Below are 12,880 nucleotides of genomic sequence, written 5' to 3'. Positions count from 1 at the left end.
TCCTCCCCCTCCTGTACAATGACTGATAACACCTCTATACACAGTAGATAACACAGGATCCACCAGTCACAATAGGTGATGTCACAGCTCACCTCATCCCCCTCCTGTACAATGACTGATAACACCTCTATACACAGTAGATAACACAGGATCCACCAGTCACAGTAGGTGATGTCACAGCTCACCTCCTCCCCTCCTGTACAATGACTGATAACACCTCTATATACAGTAGATAGTACAGGATCCACCATTCGCAATAGGAGATGTCACAGCTCACCTCCTCCCCCTCCTATACAATGACTGATAACACCCCTATATACAGTAGATAACACAGGAATCACCAATCACAATAGGTGATATCACAGCTCACCTCCTCCTCCTGTACAATGATTGATAACACCTCTATATACAGTAGATAACACAGGATCCACCATTCACAATAGGTGATGTCACAGCTCTCCTCCTCCCCCTCCTATACAATGAATGATAACACCTCTATATACAGTAGATAACACAGGATCCACCATTCACAATAGGTGATGTCACAGCTCACCTCCTCCTCCTCCTGTACAATGATTGATAACACCTCTATATACAGTAGATAACACATGATCCACCATTCACAATAGGTGATGTCACAGCTCACCTCCTCCTCCTGTACAATGATTGATAACACCTCTATATACAGTAGATAACACAGAATCCACCATTCACAATAGGTGATGTCACAGCTCTCCTCCTCCCCCTCGTATACTATGAATGATAACACCTCTATATACAGTAGATAACACAGGATCCACCATTCACAATAGGTGATGTCACAGCTCACCTCCTCCCCCTCCTATACAATGAATGATAACATCTCTACTGTAAGTGAGATCCAAAAACAGAGAATAAAGTCTGTCTTGTTCTTCTGGGACTCGTATTATAAAGAGAGCGGTCTGGAACGACTTCCTGCCAGGACTTAGGACTGTCTAGGATGGATAGTTTATATGAGGATAGTTTAGAAATGTCGCCAAGATGAGGCTCAAACTATTTAAGACGTTGTATACAGAAGTGTGGAGAGTGATATCGCACACTCCCATCATCCGTGTGAAGTTCATATAAATATTATTACATTGTTTCGGGTTGTAATCGTTTTCAGGACGGGTTTGGATTTATATGTGTTGTATTATTACTTTTTGTGTTGGCGTTTAGTCTCCGCTTAGACAATGACTGGTGTCTTCCAGCGCCTGCCACAAGGGTACAGCCAGAGCCGGAGCAGCGATGGGGCTTTCATGCTGTTCGGGTTGAACAATTTCTGTTTCAGCCTAAAGAGTAAAAAAAATGTACTTCATATAAACAGGGAGATAAAACTATCTGTGCCTCAATAATTTACAGGGAAAGAGAAGGAGTCAGTACTATCTGTGCTTTTATCATTTACAGGCAGAGAGACAGGGAGGCAGTATATATATTCCTAAATCATTTACAAGGAGTGAAAGGGAGGAAGTACTGTTTATACCTATATTATTTACAGGTAGAAACAGGGAGTTAGTACTATATGTGCCTCCCTCATTTATAGGAAGAGGCAGAGAGTTAGTACTTTATGTGCCTCCATCATTTATAGGGAGAGGCAAAGAGTTAGTACTTTATGTGCCTCCATCATTTATAGGAAGAGGCAGAGAGTTAGTACTTTATGTGCCTCCATCATTTACAGTGCCTACAAGTAGTATTCAACCCCCTGCAGATTTAGCTGGTTTGATAAGATGCAAATAAGTTAGAGCCTTCAAACTGCAAACGAGAGTAGGTTTTATGAACAGAAGCATAAATCTTACAAACCAAAAAGTTATGTTGCTCAGTTGAATTTTATTAAATTTTAAACATAAAAGTGTGGGTCAATTATTATACAACCCCTATGTTTAATATTTTGTGGAATAACCCTTGTTTGCAATTACAGCTAATAATCGTCTTTTATAAGACCTGATCAGGCCGGCACAGGTCTGTGGAGTTATCTTGGCCCACTCCTCCATGCAGATCTTCTCCAAGTTATCTAGGTTCTTTGGGTGTCTCATGTTGACTTTATTCTTGAGCTCCTTCCACGAGTTTTCAATTGGGTTAAGGTCAGGAGACTGACTAGGCCACTCCAACACCTTGACTTTTTCCCTATTGAACCAGGCCTTGGTTTTCTTGGCTGTGTGCTTTGGGTCATTGTCTTGTTGGAAGATGAAATTACGACCCATCTTAAGATCCTTGATGGAGGAGCGGAGGTTCTTGGCCAAAATCTCCAGGTAGGCCGTGCTATCCATCTTCCCATGGATGCGGACCTGATGGCCAGGCCCCTTGGCTGAGAAACAGCCCCACAGCATGATGCTGCCACCACCATGCTTGACTGTAGGGATGGTATTCTTGGGGTCGTATGCAGTGCCATCCAGTCTCCAAACGTCACGTGTGTGGATGGCACCAAAGATCTCGATCTTGGTCTCATCAGACCATAGAACCTTGAACCAGTCTGTCTCAGAGTCCTCCAAGTGATCATGAGCAAACTGTAGACGAGCCTTGACATGACGCTTTGAAAGTAAAGGTACCATACAGGCTCATCTGGAACGGAGACCATTGCGGTGGAGTACGTTACTTATGGTATTGACTGAAACCAATGTCCCCACTGCCATGAGATCTTCCCGGAGCTCCTTCCTTGTTGTCCTTGGGTTAGCCTTGACTCTTCGGACAAGCCTGGCCTCGGCACGGGAGGACACTTTCAAAGGCTGTCCAGGCCGTGGAAGGCTAACAGTAGTTCCATAAGCCTTCCACTTACGGCTGATGCTCCCAACAGTGGAGACAGGTAGGCCCAACTCCTTGGAAAGGGTTTTGTACCCCTTGCCAGCCTTGTGACCCTCCACGATCTTGTCTCTGATGGCCTTGGAATGCTCCTTTGTCTTTCTCATGTTGACCATGTCTGAGTGCTGTTCACAAGTTTGGGGAGGGTCTTAAATAGTCAGAAAAGGCTGGCAAAAGAGATCTTTAATCCACACATGTGAAGCTCATTATTCTTGGTGCTTGAACTACTTCTTAATACTTTAGGGGGACCAAACAGAATTCTTGTGGTTTGAGGGGTTGAATAATAAATGACACTCTGAATTAACTTTTAACGTTTTTAAAAAAGACAAAAAAAAAAAAAAAAAAATTTGCTGCAGTGCATTTCCCACTTCCAGGCTGATCTACAGTACAAATGTCACAATGCCAAGTTAATTCCGCATGTGTCAACCAGCTAAATCTGCAGGGGGTTGAATACTACTTGTAGGCACTGTATAGGGAGAGGCAAAGAGTTAGTACTTTATGTGCCTCCATCATTTATAGGGAGAGGCAAAGAGTTAGTACTTTATGTGCCTCCATCATTTATAGGGAGAGGCAAAGAGTTAGTACTTTATGTGCCTCCATCATTTATAGGGAGAGGCAAAGAGTTAGTACTTTATGTGCCTCCATCATTTATAGGGAGAGGCAGGGAGTTAGTACTATATATACATATAGTTATTACAAGCAAATCAGGGAGGTAATACTATCTATATCTACATAATTTACAGGGAGAAACAGGGACGTAGCAACATCTGTGCCTCCATCATTTACAAAGAGACCAGGTAGACAATACTTTCTGTACCTACATTATTTGCAGAGAAAGTCTGAGGTTGTAGGCCATAATCTCGCAATACATGACACCATCCATCCTCCCTTCAACACATTGCAGCTGTCCTGTCCCTTTTGCATAAAAGCACCCCCAAAGTATGATATTTCCCCCACCATGCTTCACGGTTGGGACGGTGTTCTTGGGGTTGTACTGATCCTTCTTCTTCCTCCAAACACAGCGAGTGGAGTTGATACCAAAAAGTTCTATTTTAGTCTCATCTCACATGACCTTCTCTCGTGCCTCATCTGGATCATCCAGATGGTCATTGGTGAACTTCAATCGTGCCTGGACATGTGCTGGCGTGAGCAGGGGACCTTGCTCGCCCAGCAGGATTTTACTCCATGATGGCGTTGTGTGTTACTAACGGTAACTGCTTGCCTATTGTCCTGTAGCTCATCCCAGCCTTGTGCAGGTCTATAATTTTGTCTCTGGTGTCCTTAGACAGCTCTTTGGTCTTGGCCATGGTGGAGAGGTTGGAGTGTGATTGATTGAGTGTGTGGACAGGTGTCTTTTATACAGGTAACAAGTTCAAACAGGTGCAATTAATACAGGTAATGAGTGCAGAGTAGGAGGGCTTCTTAAAGAAAAGCTATCAGGTCTGTGAGAGACAGAATTCTTGCTAGTTGGTAGGTGATCAAATACTTATTTTATGCAATTATTATTATTATAAAATGCAATTCAATTATAAAAATCATACAATGTGATTTTTTGAATATTATTTTTAGATTCTGTCTCTCACAGGTGAAGTGTTCCTATGATAAAAAATACAGACCTCTCCATTCTTTGTAGGTGGGAAAACTTGAAAAATTGGCAGTGCATCATATACTTATTTTTATCTCTTGACATTCCAGGACTCTTTTCCATATGTTGCAGCCTAAGTAGCTGTATACATTATATACCTTTGTAATTAAGGGGATGCTGCTTAAGTATTTTTTTTAGCCTAAACATATTATAATATTTCTAATTTACCATGCCACCATCTATATTAAACATATGATATATAATGCCCAAGTCTTTCCGTTTTCTCGCCACTGAGCCTGGTAACAAGATGAGGCGTCCTGTTCTGTAGTGATCACTTCTCTGCAGTCATCTCATTGTCATTAGAGATAAGATTACACTAAAAGTTATCACCTACCTGTAGAAAGCGTAGGATCCACCATGGAGATTAGGACATATCACAGCTCATCTCCGCCTCCCTGCACAATCACCTCTGCACAGGACACAGAGTATGCCCACAACACCTCCCATAGACGTCAATGAATTATCTCTAGGCTGCAGCTTGTGTAAGTAGGTGCTGCATGGGTTATTATATGAGTAATATTTTACTGTTTTTTTTGTTTTTTTTTTCATTTTTGCTATTGCTTTTGACTAGTTTCACATAACTTCTTGTAGTGATATGTGAGCATGTGGAGCATGCTGTTATAACCTGGGGATCTTCTGTATAAAAATTATATATGTACAGGTGGTATAATCTGGGCATCTCCTCTATATAATTATATATGTACAGCTGGTATAACCTGGACATCTTCTGTATAAAATTATATATGTACAGGTGGTATAACCTGGGTTTCTTCTGTATATAATTATATATGTTCAGCTGTTATAACCTGGGTTTCTTCTGTATATAATTATATATGTACAGTTGGTATAACCTGGGCATCTCCTGTATATAATTATATATGTACAGCTGGTATAACCTGGACATCTTCTGTATAAAATTATATATGTACAGCTGGTATAACCTGGGTTTCTTCTGTATATAATTATATATGTTCAGCTGTTATAACCTGGGTTTCTTCTGTATATAATTATATATGTACAGCTGGTATAACCTGGACATCTTCTGTATAAAATTATATATGTACAGCTGGTATAACCTGGGTTTCTTCTGTATATAATTATATATGTTCAGCTGTTATAACCTGGGTTTCTTCTGTATATAATTATATATGTACAGCTGGTATAACCTGGGTTTCTTCTGTATATAATTATATATGTTCAGCTGTTATAACCTGGGCATCTCCTGTATATAATTATATATGTACAGCTGGTATAACCTGAGCATCTCCTGCATATAATTATATATGTACAGCTGGTATGACCTGGGCATCTCCTGTATATAATTATATATGTACAGGTGGTATAATCCGGGCATCTTCTATATATTATTAAATATGTACAGCTGGTATAACCTGGGCATCTCCTGTATATAATTATATATGTATAGCTGGTATAACCTGGTTATCTCCTGTATATAATTATATATGTGCAGCTGGTATAACCTGGGCATCTTCTGTATATAATTATATATGTACAGCTGGCATAACCTGGGCATCTACTGTATATAATTATATATGTATAGCTGGCATAACCTGGGCATCTACTGTATATAATTATATATGTACAGCTGGCATAACCTGGGCATCTACTGTATATAATTATATATGTATAGCTGGCATAACCTGGGCATCTCCTGTATATAATTATATATGTACAGGTGGTATAATCCGAGCATCTTCTATATATTAATAAATATGTACAGCTGGTATGACCTGGGCATCTTCTGTGTATAATTATATATGTGCAGCTGGTATAACCTGAGCATCTCCTGTATATAATTATATATGTACAGCTGGTATAACCTGGGCATCTCCTGTATATAATTATATATGTACAGCTGGTATAACCTGGGCATCTCCTGTATATAATTATATATGTATAGCTGGTATAACCTGGGCATCTACTGTATATAATTATATATGTACAGGTGGTATAATCTGGGCATCTCCTGTATATAATTATATATGTACAGCTGGTATAACCTGGGCATCTTCTGTATATAGTTATATATGTTCAGCTGTTATAACCTGGGTTTCTTCTGTATATAATTATATATGTACAGCTGGTATAACCTGGGTATCCCTTGTATATAATTATATATGTACAGCTGGTATAACCTGGACATCTTCTGTATAAAATTATATATGTACAGCTGGTATAACCTGGGCATCTTCTGTGTATAATTATATATGTACAGCTGGTATAACCTGGACATCTTCTGTATATAATTATATATGTGCAGCTGGTATAACCTGGGCATCTTCTGTATATAATTATATATGTTCAGCTGTTATAACCTGGGCATCTCCTGTATATAATTATATATGTACAGCTGGTATAACCTGAGCATCTCCTGTATATAATTATATATGTACAGCTGGTATGACCTGGGCATCTCCTGTATATAATTATATATGTACAGGTGGTATAATCCGGGCATCTTCTATATATTATTAAATATGTACAGCTGGTATAACCTGGGCATCTCCTGTATATAATTATATATGTATAGCTGGCATAACCTGGGCATCTACTGTATATAACTATATATGTATAGCTGGTATAACCTGGGCATCTTCTATATATTATTAAATATGTACAGCTGGTGTGACCTGGGCATCTTCTGTGTATAATTATATATGTACAGCTGGTATAACCTGGACATCTTCTGTATAAAATTATATATGTACAGGTGGTATAACCTGGGTTTCTTCTGTATATAATTATATATGTTCAGCTGTTATAACCTGGGTTTCTTCTGTATATAATTATATATGTACAGTTGGTATAACCTGGGCATCTCCTGTATATAATTATATATGTACAGCTGGTATAACCTGGACATCTTCTGTATAAAATTATATATGTACAGCTGGTATAACCTGGGTTTCTTCTGTATATAATTATATATGTTCAGCTGTTATAACCTGGGTTTCTTCTGTATATAATTATATATGTACAGTTGGTATAACCTGGGCATCTCCTGTATATAATTATATATGTACAGCTGGTATAACCTGGACATCTTCTGTATAAAATTATATATGTACAGCTGGTATAACCTGGGTTTCTTCTGTATATAATTATATATGTTCAGCTGTTATAACCTGGGTTTCTTCTGTATATAATTATATATGTACAGTTGGTATAACCTGGGCATCTCCTGTATATAATTATATATGTACAGCTGGTATAACCTGAGCATCTCCTGCATATAATTATATATGTACAGCTGGTATGACCTGGGCATCTCCTGTATATAATTATATATGTACAGGTGGTATAATCCGGGCATCTTCTATATATTATTAAATATGTACAGCTGGTATAACCTGGGCATCTCCTGTATATAATTATATATGTATAGCTGGTATAACCTGGTTATCTCCTGTATATAATTATATATGTGCAGCTGGTATAACCTGGGCATCTTCTGTATATAATTATATATGTACAGCTGGCATAACCTGGGCATCTACTGTATATAATTATATATGTATAGCTGGCATAACCTGGGCATCTACTGTATATAATTATATATGTACAGCTGGCATAACCTGGGCATCTACTGTATATAATTATATATGTATAGCTGGCATAACCTGGGCATCTCCTGTATATAATTATATATGTACAGGTGGTATAATCCGAGCATCTTCTATATATTATTAAATATGTACAGCTGGTATGACCTGGGCATCTTCTGTGTATAATTATATATGTGCAGCTGGTATAACCTGAGCATCTCCTGTATATAATTATATATGTACAGCTGGTATAAGCTGGGCATCTCCTGTATATAATTATATATGTACAGCTGGTATAACCTGGGCATCTCCTGTATATAATTATATATGTATAGCTGGTATAACCTGGGCATCTACTGTATATAATTATATATGTACAGGTGGTATAATCTGGGCATCTCCTGTATATAATTATATATGTACAGCTGGTATAACCTGGGCATCTTCTGTATATAGTTATATATGTTCAGCTGTTATAACCTGGGTTTCTTCTGTATATAATTATATATGTACAGCTGGTATAACCTGGGTATCCCTTGTATATAATTATATATGTACAGCTGGTATAACCTGGACATCTTCTGTATAAAATTATATATGTACAGCTGGTATAACCTGGGCATCTTCTGTGTATAATTATATATGTACAGCTGGTATAACCTGGACATCTTCTGTATATAATTATATATGTGCAGCTGGTATAACCTGGGCATCTTCTGTATATAATTATATATGTTCAGCTGTTATAACCTGGGCATCTCCTGTATATAATTATATATGTACAGCTGGTATAACCTGAGCATCTCCTGTATATAATTATATATGTACAGCTGGTATGACCTGGGCATCTCCTGTATATAATTATATATGTACAGGTGGTATAATCCGGGCATCTTCTATATATTATTAAATATGTACAGCTGGTATAACCTGGGCATCTCCTGTATATAATTATATATGTATAGCTGGCATAACCTGGGCATCTTCTATATATTATTAAATATGTACAGCTGGTGTGACCTGGGCATCTTCTGTATATAATTATATATGTGCAGCTGGTATAACCTGGGCATCTTCTGTATATAATTATATATGTTCAGCTGTTATAACCTGGGCATCTCCTGTATATAATTATATATGTACAGCTGGTATAACCTGAGCATCTCCTGTATATAATTATATATGTACAGCTGGTATGACCTGGGCATCTCCTGTATATAATTATATATGTACAGGTGGTATAATCCGGGCATCTTCTATATATTATTAAATATGTACAGCTGGTATAACCTGGGCATCTCCTGTATATAATTATATATGTATAGCTGGTATAACCTGGGCATCTTCTATATATTATTAAATATGTACAGCTGGTGTGACCTGGGCATCTTCTGTGTATAATTATATATGTGCAGCTGGTATAACCTGAGCATCTCCTGTATATAATTATATATGTACAGCTGGTATAACCTGGTCATCTCCTGTATATAATTATATATGTACAGCTGGTATAACCTGGGCATCTATTGTATATAATTATATATGTACAGGTGGTATAATCTGGGCATCTCCTGTATATAATTATATATGTACAGTTGGTATAACCTGGACATCTTCTGTATAAAATTATATATGTACAGGTGGTATAACCTGGGTATCCCTTGTATATAATTATATATGTACAGCTGGTATAACCTGGACATCTTCTGTATAAAATTATATATGTACAGGTGGTATAACCTGGGTTTCTTCTGTATATAATTATATATGTACAGCTGGTATAACCTGGACATCTTCTGTATAAAATTATATATGTACAGCTGGTATAACCTGGGTTTCTTCTGTATATAATTATATATGTACAGCTGGTATAACCTGGGCATCTCCTGTATATAATTATATATGTACAGCTGGTATGACCTGGGCATCTCCTGTATATAATTATATATGTACAGGTGGTATAATCCGGGTATCTTCTATATATTATTAAATATGTACAGCTGGTATAACCTGGGCATCTCCTGTATATAATTATATATGTATAGCTGGCATAACCTGGGCATCTACTGTATATAATTATATATGTATAGCTGGTATAACCTGGGCATCTCCTGTATATAATTATATATGTACAGCTGGTATAACCTGGACATCTTCTGTATAAAATTATATATGTACAGGTGGTATAACCTGGGTATCCCTTGTATATAATTATATATGTACAGCTGGTATAACCTGGACATCTTCTGTATAAAATTATATATGTACAGGTGGTATAACCTGGGTTTCTTCTGTATATAATTATATATGTACAGCTGGTATAACCTGGACATCTTCTGTATAAAATTATATATGTACAGGTGGTATAACCTGGGCATCTCCTGTATATAATTATATATGTATAGCTGGTATAACCTGGGCATCTACTGTATATAATTATATATGTACAGGTGGTATAATCTGGGCATCTCCTGTATATAATTATATATGTACAGCTGGTATAACCTGGGCATCTACTGTATATAATTATATATGTGCAGGTGGTATAATCCGGGTATCTTCTATATATTATTAAATATGTACAGCTGGTATAACCTGGGCATCTCCTGTATATAATTATATATGTATAGCTGGCATAACCTGGGCATCTACTGTATATAATTATATATGTACAGGTGGTATAATCCGAGCATCTTCTATATATTATTAAATATGTACAGCTGGTATGACCTGGGCATCTTCTGTGTATAATTATATATGTGCAGCTGGTATAACCTGAGCATCTCCTGTATATAATTATATATGTACAGCTGGTATAACCTGGGCATCTACTGTATATAATTATATATGTACAGCTGGTATAACCTGGGCATCTCCTGTATATAATTATATATGTATAGCTGGTATAACCTGGGCATCTACTGTATATAATTATATATGTACAGGTGGTATAATCTGGGCATCTCCTGTATATAATTATATATGTACAGCTGGTATAACCTGGGCATCTTCTGTATATAATTATATATGTTCAGCTGTTATAACCTGGGTTTCTTCTGTATATAATTATATATGTACAGCTGGTATAACCTGGGTATCCCTTGTATATAATTATATATGTACAGCTGGTATAACCTGGACATCTTCTGTATAAAATTATATATGTACAGCTGGTATAACCTGGGCATCTTCTGTGTATAATTATATATGTACAGCTGGTATAACCTGGACATCTTCTGTATATAATTATATATGTACAGCTGGTATAACCTGGGCATCTTCTGTATATAATTATATATGTTCAGCTGTTATAACCTGGGCATCTCCTGTATATAATTATATATGTACAGCTGGTATAACCTGAGCATCTCCTGTATATAATTATATATGTACAGCTGGTATGACCTGGGCATCTCCTGTATATAATTATATATGTACAGGTGGTATAATCTGGGCATCTTCTATATATTATTAAATATGTACAGCTGGTATAACCTGGGCATCTCCTGTATATAATTATATATATATAGCTGGCATAACCTGGGCATCTACTGTATATAATTATATATGTATAGCTGGTATAACCTGGGCATCTTCTATATTATTAAATATGTACAGCTGGTATGACCTGGGCATCTTCTGTGTATAATTATATATGTGCAGCTGGTATAACCTGGGCATCTCCTGTATATAATTATATATGTACAGTTGGTATAACCTGAGCATCTCCTGTATATAATTATATATGTACAGCTGGTATAACCTGGGCATCTCCTGTATATAATTATACATGTACAGCTGGTATAACCTGGGCATCTCCTGTATATAATTATATATGTATAGCTGGTATAACCTGGACATCTTCTGTATAAAATTATATATGTACAGGTGGTATAACCTGGGTTTCTTCTGTATATAATTATATATGTACAGCTGGTATAACCTGGACATCTTCTGTATAAAATTATATATGTACAGCTGGTATAACCTGGGTTTCTTCTGTATATAATTATATATGTACAGCTGGTATAACCTGGGCATCTCCTGTATATAATTATATATGTACAGCTGGTATAACCTGGGCATCTCCTGTATATAATTATATATGTATAGCTGGTATAACCTGGGCATCTACTGTATATAATTATATATGTACAGCTGGTATAACCTGGGCATCTTCTGTGTATAATTATATATGTACAGCTGGTATAACCTGGGCATCTCCTGTACATAATTATATATGTACAGCTGGTATGACCTGGGCATCTTCTGTGTATAATTACGCAACTACAGCTGGTATAACCTGGGCATCTCCTGTATATAATTATATATGTATAGCTGGCATAACCTGGGCATCTTCTATATATTATTAAATATGTACAGCTGGTATGACCTGGGCATCTTCTGTGTATAATTATATATGTGCAGCTGGTATAACCTGAGCATCTCCTGTATATAATTATATATGTACAGCTGGTATAACCTGGGCATCTCCTGTATATAATTATATATGTACAGCTGGTATAACCTGGGCATCTCCTGTATATAATTATATATGTATAGCTGGTATAACCTGGGCATCTACTGTATATAATTATATATGTACAGGTGGTATAATCTGGGCATCTCCTGTATATAATTATATATGTACAGCTTGTTTAACCTGGACATCTTCTGTATAAAATTATATATGTGCAGGTGGTATAACCTGGGTATCCCTTGTATATAATTATATATGTACAGCTGGTATAACCTGGACATCTTCTGTATAAAATCAAATATGTACAGCTGGTATAACCTGGGTTTCTTCTGTATATAATTATATATGTACAGCTGGTATAACCTGGGCATCTCC

Source organism: Phyllobates terribilis, unplaced genomic scaffold, assembly GCF_046119375.1.
Source record: "Phyllobates terribilis strain yellow unplaced genomic scaffold, ASM4611937v1 Scaffold_4__5_contigs__length_816908805, whole genome shotgun sequence".
Lineage (NCBI taxonomy): Eukaryota > Metazoa > Chordata > Amphibia > Anura > Dendrobatidae > Phyllobates > Phyllobates terribilis.
Note: the sequence above shows the minus strand (reverse complement) of the source record.